Source organism: Mandrillus leucophaeus, unplaced genomic scaffold (assembly GCF_000951045.1).
Source record: "Mandrillus leucophaeus isolate KB7577 unplaced genomic scaffold, Mleu.le_1.0 Scaffold264, whole genome shotgun sequence".
NCBI classification, from domain to species: Eukaryota; Metazoa; Chordata; class Mammalia; order Primates; family Cercopithecidae; genus Mandrillus; species Mandrillus leucophaeus.
Window position 1 is genome coordinate 714301 of NW_012102743.1, and position 8661 is coordinate 722961.

An 8661-nucleotide genomic window follows, 5' to 3' on the forward strand; every position below is an offset into this window, starting at 1 on the left:
GGAGTTTCACTCTTGTTGCCAAGGCTGGAGTACAATGGCATGATCTCGGTTTACCACAACTTCCACCTCTTGGGTTCAAATGATTCGCCTGCCTCAGTCTCTCGAGTAGCTGGGCTTACAGGCGTGTGCCACCATGCCCGGCTAATTTTTGTCTTTTAGTGGAGACAGGGTTTCTCCATTTTGGTCAGCCTGGTCTCGAACTCCTGAGAGTGCTGGGATTACAGGCGTGAGCTACCGCGCCCAGCCTGCTTCTCAAATTCTTAAATGAGACTTCCTTAGGTAAAGCAAAATCTGCATACAAGGCATTGTTTCTTGTGCTACCGTGGAGTTCTTGGCTCTGTCTTCTTTTGCTTAAAATGCTGCAGATGGGCCCTAAGTATTATCAGTGCTTTTAATAACTACCAAAATGCTTTCCTGTTTTTCTCCCTGAACTCTTAATTGTACCAGAGGACCCAACATTTTAGTAAAAGAAACTAAATATTTAAATATGAGTAAAAGTGAATATATAATAAATGATATCCATTCATTCCTGGCTAGTGAAAGGAACTGGAATAAATGACTTCCAGAGATTCCTTCCATTCTTCTTAAACATGGGAGTGTTTCATGGACTGGGATCACTATGTAAGGTACAATAGCAGGAATGAAGCAGGCAGGGGAAGGCTAAAGGAAGGGATAAGAAGGGCTCTGCCTCCATGCCTTGCTATCTTCAGGCCCTTCTGAAGTCAGCAGTTGTCATGAGGCTTGACTCAAAATCTGTTTATAAGAGATAGAGTTCAAATTAAAGCCAAGTACAGCAGTGTTGTTTCCAGAATAATATGAGTCTTCAAGCTGTGCTAAGTGCCTTTTTGCCTCTGCACATGAAAATTACTACATTTTTCAGTTTGTTTCTATTTGAAGGAAAATGGTTTAGGTGATTATAGAGGAGTAGCTGGTCAATTCTACCCAAATTCCACTGGTGATTTTTATGTTAAAATTCCAAAAGTCTCTTTAATAGATAATTTATGTTCCTCTAAGATACTTTTTTTTTAACAATAATAAAAGCCCTCAAACTTCCCAGAGGCAAAAAAAAAAAAAAAAAAATTATACTCAATGCGAGATCTTAGAGCTTAGCTCTTGCCAGAGGCCTATCCATCTCACATGATCAAGAGATATTCTCCAGTAGTTCTCTGTGGGTGACTGAAAACTGTGAAAGAGTGGTGAGACATATATTCTTTTCCCGGGCTTGATTTTTTTTTTTTTTTTTTTTTGAGACGGAGTTTTGCTCTTGTTGCCCAGGCTGGAGTGCAATGCCACGATCTTGGCTCATCGCAACCTCCACCTCCCAGGTTCAAGCAATTCTCCTGTCTCAGCCTCCTGAGTAGCTGGGATTACAGGTGTGCACCACCATACCCGGCTAATTTTTTTTGTATTTTTAGTGGAGAAGAGGTTTCACCATGTTGGTCAGGCTGGTCTTGAACTCCTGACCTCAGATGATCCGTCCCCCTTAGCCTCCCAAAGTGATTACAGGTGTGAGCCACTGCGCCCAGCCTGGACTTGATTTTTACCAGTGTCAAAATCAAAATAATTTCTCAAAATCTCTTACTTGAAAAATTCTAATTTTTCTGGTACCCATTTTCTTAAATTCCGTTTTTATTTATTTACTCATCAAATACTGATTGTTCATCTACTATGTGACCAGCCCTGTTCTGCCCACAGGGGATGCAGCAGTGATCAAGACAGAAAAATGTCCCAGGAGCTCATGTTTTAGGGATGGGAGGACAGTTAATGAGATTTATATTTCTTATTCCACTATATAAAGAAAATAAAACAGAGTGATGTCCTAGACAGTGACTGTTATGAGTGGTGGCTGATTATACAGGGTAATCAGAAAAGCCTTCTTGGAGGAGATGTTAGAAGTGAAAACCAAGTGTCAAGAAAAAAATCAGCCACATAAAAGGTCTGGGGAAAGAATAGGCAGAGGAAAGAGCAAGTTCAAAGGCCTAAGAGTCTGCACGTGAACGTGATTACGAAACAAGAGGGTACTCAGGGGGATTTTAATGTCTTTAGTGATAGTGGATGCCTTCTTGCATCTGACCACTCGGCTGAGTTCTCATAGACTAAAGCTTCATTCCCCCAGTTGCTAGACTATTACAGCTGATGTCTTTTAGCTGAATCCCACCCCAGGAATTGCCCACAGCCTAAGAAAGTCTCTCTACCTCCCTGGAAGCAGATCATATCCAATAACTGGCCACAGAGGTATAAAAACTCAACCCTTTGCAAGAGCCATCCAAGTACTTAGTGCCCCATGGACTGGCTTGATTCTTCTATCTTGATTGCAGCACAGCCCACCACCTCTCTGCCCAGTCATGCTTTCTTCACTGCCCTTTTCTGAGAGCATTTTTCCACAGATTTCCATCTCAGCATCTCTTTCCCTGGGGCATCCAGCTTAAAACCAAGGTTGATCAATTTCGTCACTTATAAATATTAAAATATGACAGCAGGCCTAAGCAACAAAGCAAGACCCCATCTCTACTGAAAAAGAAAAAAAAAATTATCTGAGTGTGGTGGCACACACCTATAGTCCGGATACTCAGGAGGCCGAGGCGGGAGGATAACTTGAGCCCAGGAGTTTGAGGCTGCAGTGAGCCATGATTGCATCACTGCACCCCAGGCTGCACAACAGAACAAGACTCTATCGATAAAAGAAAATATAACAGCAACACCATCACCGAATTTAGAAATCATTTAAGAGTGCCAGTGTTTTGGCCAGGTGCAGTGGCTCACACCTGTAATCCCAGCACTTTGGGAGGTCGAGGCGGGCAGATCACGAGGTCAGGAGATCAAGACCATCCCGGCTAACACAGTGAAACCCTGTCTCTACTAAAAATACAAAAATTAGCCGGACGTGGTGGTGGGCGCCTGTAGTCCCAGCTATTCGGGAGGCTGAGGCAGGAGAATGGCGTGAACCAGGGAGGCAGAGCTTGCAGTGAGCCTAGATGGTGCCACTGCACTCCAGCCTGGGCAACAGAGCAAGACTCCATCTCAAAAAGGGCCTTCCCGTCTAGCCCTTCCACTGACCTGATTCAACCCTGGGCCCCTGGCATTTGAGTTATGCTGCTTCACATCCTCTTGCCTGCCGTTGAACCTGTAGTTTTCTCTGCTTAGCAAATCCTTTTTTATTCTTTAAAGCCACCTTTTCTGAAAGCCTTCCTTAGCCCTCATACTCAGAGTTCCTAACACCCTCTTGTGCCTCTGCTCTATACTGTGCACTTTTTATTGTTGTACATATCATTGTAAACATCTGCCCATTTCTGCTGCTCAACTGCACTGTTGTTTCCTTGAAGTCAGAGACTATGTTCTATTTAATATCAACCCCTTCAGTGCCAAGCCCTTCAGAGACACTCAAAAAGCCTGCCTCACCCTGACTTCATCAGGAAAATAGTATAGACAAGACACAAAACGTATTTGTAAAATAGATGCCTAACTAGTAACCGTTTTACAATTGTGAAATCCATCTTAGTAGAAAGGTTACCTTTCACTGGGCCCTAATAAAGGAGGGTCTATTAGTCTATTTTCACACTGCTGATAAAGACATACCCAAAACTGGGAACAAGAAAAGATTTAATTGGACTTACAGTTCCATATGGCTGAGGAGGCCTCAGAATCATGGTGGCAGCAAGAGAAAAATGAGGAAGAAGCAAAAGCGGAAACCCCTGATAAACACATCAGCTCTCATGAGACTTACTCACTATCACGAGAATAGCACAGGAAAGACCAGTCCCCGTGATTCAATTACCTCTTCCTGGGTCCCTCCTACAATATGTAGGAATTCTGGGAGATACAATTCAAATTGAGATTTGTGTGGGAACACAGCCAAACCATATCAGAGGGGCAGATGTACACTGTTTGTATTGTAAATGTAACTGCCGGGCCCCAGTTTCTGCAAGTATCAGGAGTCTACAATCTTAAGGACTCCCATAGACTACTACATTTTCATACCCACTTCAGTTAAACCCTCTAAGTTAGCAGTTTCCACTCTGTTAACAATTTGTCATGAGTATTTATTCGTCTTCCAGTTGACTTGAAGTGAGAGAAAAGACAATGGGCAAATCAGAACAACACCCGAGTGAACTGTTCATGTTCACAAGTGTGAAAGCTACCAAAGCCATCCATGAATTGAAGAAGAACTCTTGGTTTGCCAATTAACAGAGAACAAGAGTATGCTTCCAGGAACCTTCCTGGGGGGCACTGCATTTTAAAATTGACCATTGATAATAACAATGATGAGCTCAACAAGAAATAGAATCTTACCCTCCTGACAATTCCCGTGTTCAGAAGGGACAGTGTTCTAGCAGAACAGTCAGTCAGTGACTTTCAAGTTAAAATATTGTGTTTCAATTCTTTTAAGAGCATGTGGCCTTCAAGAAGGTATTTAACTTTGCTTAGCTTGACTCTCCTCATCTGTAATACAGAATTATCTGTAACTCACATCATCCTTGTGAGAATTAAATAAATAAGGTCATATGTGAGAAAGTGCCTAGTCTAGGCTCTTGCCTGATTAAGGTTTTAATAACTCTTCACTCAAAGCAACAAGTGTTTTCACCAAATGCATTTTCCTTATGTTGTAAAACCCAAGCACAGCAAATCAGAAGAAATTGATTCTTATAGATTAATATCATCATTCAAACTCACCGGCATGAGTTTAAGATATGTTGATTTTGAATTTCTCATGTCAATCTTCTATACAATCAGAAAATCACTTTAAGAAGCTATGACAAACTGCCAACCATATATATGAGGCTATAATACATTTGATTTTTCTCCTTGAATAAGCTGTTTGAAGAATGATAGCTAGACAGTAAAAAAGAAAATCAATCCCTCTGGAAAGTTAGTAGCTTTATATACCTTTGCATCCCAGAGAATACCTAAGCAGATTAAAAGCTTTCTACATTTCTGAAAAGCCCATTTTGGTCTGACCACCTGTGTTCTAAATTGTACAATAATGGAATTTTAAAAGGTTGTGTGATAGTAAATCTCTCCAATCAACATATTATAAAACCAACACCACCAAAAATTTACCTCTCCAGCACAATATGGAAAGACAACTGCTCAGATCTCAGAGATGTAAAATGTTGAGCTTATTTTTTTAAATCATGTTACTCATTGATTGTAAGGTTGGTAATACTTAGACACAATGCTTGAATTGAGAAAAAAAATAATCTGCAAGCTTTTGTGTCTTTTGGTATGCAAAATGATAAGTCCTGTCAAGTAGACTAGAAGATAAAGTAAATCTTTATTAAATAAAAAAACTATTAACCGGCCTTTGCTGTAGCCCTGCTTGATGCAAATTATATTACTTGTCAAGACTTTTGTTTAGTCACAAATAAAAGGTTTAGTAGATAAAGGTTTGGCCTTTCGCTACAGGTTTTCTGCCAAACTGTGACCTGAAATGAATGAATTGGTATTGAGTGGGGCCTCCTGACTCTGTAATTTAATGCTGACAGTAATTAGCTAAGAAGATGGTGTTATAATGAAAGCCCAGAGCATAGTGTTTATGTGATTTTACACAGCTGCAATGGATGGCACCTCCTTTTTCTGTCTTTTTCATTTACTACCTCTGAAAAAGAAGAAGGTGCAAGTCATAAAAGATACAGGCTGCTTGACTCTGATAAATCTCTGGACAGTGAAGACCTTGGCTTTAAATTAGCTGTCAGGCTTCAGCCATCTTACTCACTAGCTCACTCTGGAGTTAGCAACAGTGCAAAGAGATTATAAATGGATGCCTATGTCTTGATTAATGCCCTCTTTAGTAAACAGACTTTACACATAGAGCTGTGGCATAGCAGATGCCCTGTTATAAAGGTTAATCTTCACTTCAATAGCACATTCAAGACACCATGCTTTTTCACAGTTCTTCTCTTTTCTTTTTGAATTTCAAATTCTCTTAGAATAAATGAGAAAGAGGAAACCTAATAGCAGAATCAGGATCTATTGTTAGAAACTTCCTGTGTAAATAAAGGATCCTTCCTGAACCTCTGACGGTTTCATAGAACAAAGGAAATCCTCTGTACCAGTCCAAATTGAAGACTTTCCTCCTTGGCCTTTAAAAAAAAGCTTTAACAAGGAAGGCCCACACCTAAGTGACCCCTCTGTGCTTCTAGCTCGGGATAATTTGCTTGATGGAATGGAGCATCAGGCTGGAATGGAGGTTTTGCACCAAATAGTCTAATGTTAGGTGCCAGCAAGTAATCCGACTTTATAACCAAACACTGAGAATCCATTAGGGGGCCTGTCCTTTTCCAACTGCTGCCCGTCTTTGTGTTGCCTGAATGTCACTTGGTTACACAGGAAAAAGATGGGGAGAAATGAGGATGCAAAAAGAGGCAAAAAGAGTGTGCTAATACATTTTTACTTTATCCAGAGTTTTAGTTCCAGAAGAAATGTTGATATGAGATTTTTGTCACATCAATTACTCTCAATGAATTGGAAGCAAATCTTCCTTTCACGTGTTTATTGACATTGTCATTTACTCAGCTTTATAAAGTGTTTTGTTGACGTAAATTAGATCTTTGTTTACTCTGTTCCAGACAAGAACAAAAATAAAATTCTCTCATAAAAACGTCTTTAATACTTTGCTATCCTAGAAAGTAAGCAATTCTGCCTAAGATTAGTAGGTTACATTAGTCCATTTCCAAAAGGAAAATAGTAAGAAAGCAAAAAGAATGTACAGAAAATTGGTTAGAAATTCCAATTAATTCTAGTTAGTTTTTCAGTCTTTTTATTCTATATACAGATAGTGTTTGCATAATTTAATTTGGATTTTCAGAACACTAATCCTCTCCATGTTTAAATGAAATAGACAAATACACATCCCCAAAATTGAGGGATTATATGGCCATTTGCCACTGTTCGCCTCCAATTACTGCATGTTCTTACTCTGCATCATCTTTCTTCTTCTGAAGTAAAATCCTGCTGTAGTAAAGAGACTTCTAATGTAATCTGAGTGAAATCTATGGTCAGTTGATAGAAAGATTCATGGTGCCCCAACTACCCTCATGTCTTTATCACTAAGAACTCAGAGAGGAGGCCGGGCGTGGTGGCTCACACCTGTAATCCCAGCACTTTGGGAGGCCGAGGCAGGCAGATCATAAGGTCGAGAGATCGAGACCATTCTGACCAACATGGTGAAACCCTGTCTCTACTAAAAAATAAAAGATTAACTGGGTGTGGTGGTGTGTGCCTGTAGTCTCAGCTACTCAGGAGGCTGAGGTAGGAGAATCAGTTGAACCCAGGTGGCGGAGGTTGCAGTGAGCCGAGATCATGCCACTGCACTCCAGCCTGGCAACAGAGTGAGACTCCATCTCAAAAAAAAAAAAAAAAAGAACTCAGAGAGGAACCATTATCCCCTGTGAAAGAACCATAAGAACCAGAAACTGGCAAGTAAAAAATACAATGGGAACCCTCCTTCCTTGGGAAAATAGGGACTACTGGGGTTAAGCAAGATCTAAGAATGTGGAGCAAAAAGAGCATATTTTAGGACCTGGGGAGCAAAGAGTCCAGTCCTGGTTCTAGTCCTCTTACTATAGCAGAGTTGTAGACCCTGCTTAAGCAAACAAAATACCACCTATATGGGATTTGAGAACCAAGATCAACCAAAAGCAGAACAAAGTGTTAAGAAGAAAAAGAGATAATACTTCTTTTGAAGAAAAATTAGGATATGTCTTTTTAAAGAGTTAAGAGTATTTGTGTTGGTTTGTTGGTTGGTTTAAAGGTATCCATAGCACCAAGATGGCTATACCATTGCACAATCCTATCAGCACTATGTGGGGTTATAATTTCTACAGATCACTGTCAACACTTACGATTTTCTTTTTCTTTCTTTTTTTTTTTTTTTTTTTTGAGATAGGGTCTTGCACTGTCACCCAGGCTGGAGTGCAGTGGCGCAATCTCAGCTCACTGCAAGCTCCACCTCCTGGACTCATGCCATTCTTCTGCCTCAGCCTCCCAAGTAGCTGGGACTACAGGCACCTGCTACCACGCCCGGCTAATTTTTTGTACGTTTAGTACAGACAGGGTTTCACCGTGTTAGCCAGGATGGTCTTGATCTCCTGACCTCGTGATCTGCCGGCCTTGGCCTCCCAAAGTGCTGGGATTACAGGTGTGAGCCACTGTGCCTGGCCAACAGTTACTATTTTCAAACTAGTGGGTTGTAAGTATTATCTCATTGTGATTTTGATTTGCATTTCCTTAATGACTAATGATGTTGAACATCTTTTCATGCACTTATGGTCCAGTGTCCTATAGTTTATATAACTTGTAAATATGTTCTTCATTCTATGGGTTGTGGTCAGTTTCTCAATGGTGCCCTTTGAAGCACAAAAGTTTTTAATTTTGATGAAGTTCAATGTGTCTGTTTTTCTCTTTTGTTATTTTTGTTTTGGTGTCATAGCTAAGAAACCATCACATATTCCAAGGACACAAAGATTTACTCCTGTGATTTCTTCTAAGAATTTTATACTTTTAGCTCTTATATTCAGGTCTTTGATCCATTTTGAATTAATTTTTAAATATGGTGTGATGTGGGGGTACAACTTCATTCTTTTATGTGGATATCCAGTTATCACAGCAGCATTTGTTGAAGACTATTCCTTCTACTACTGAGTTGTATTGGTCCCCTTGTCA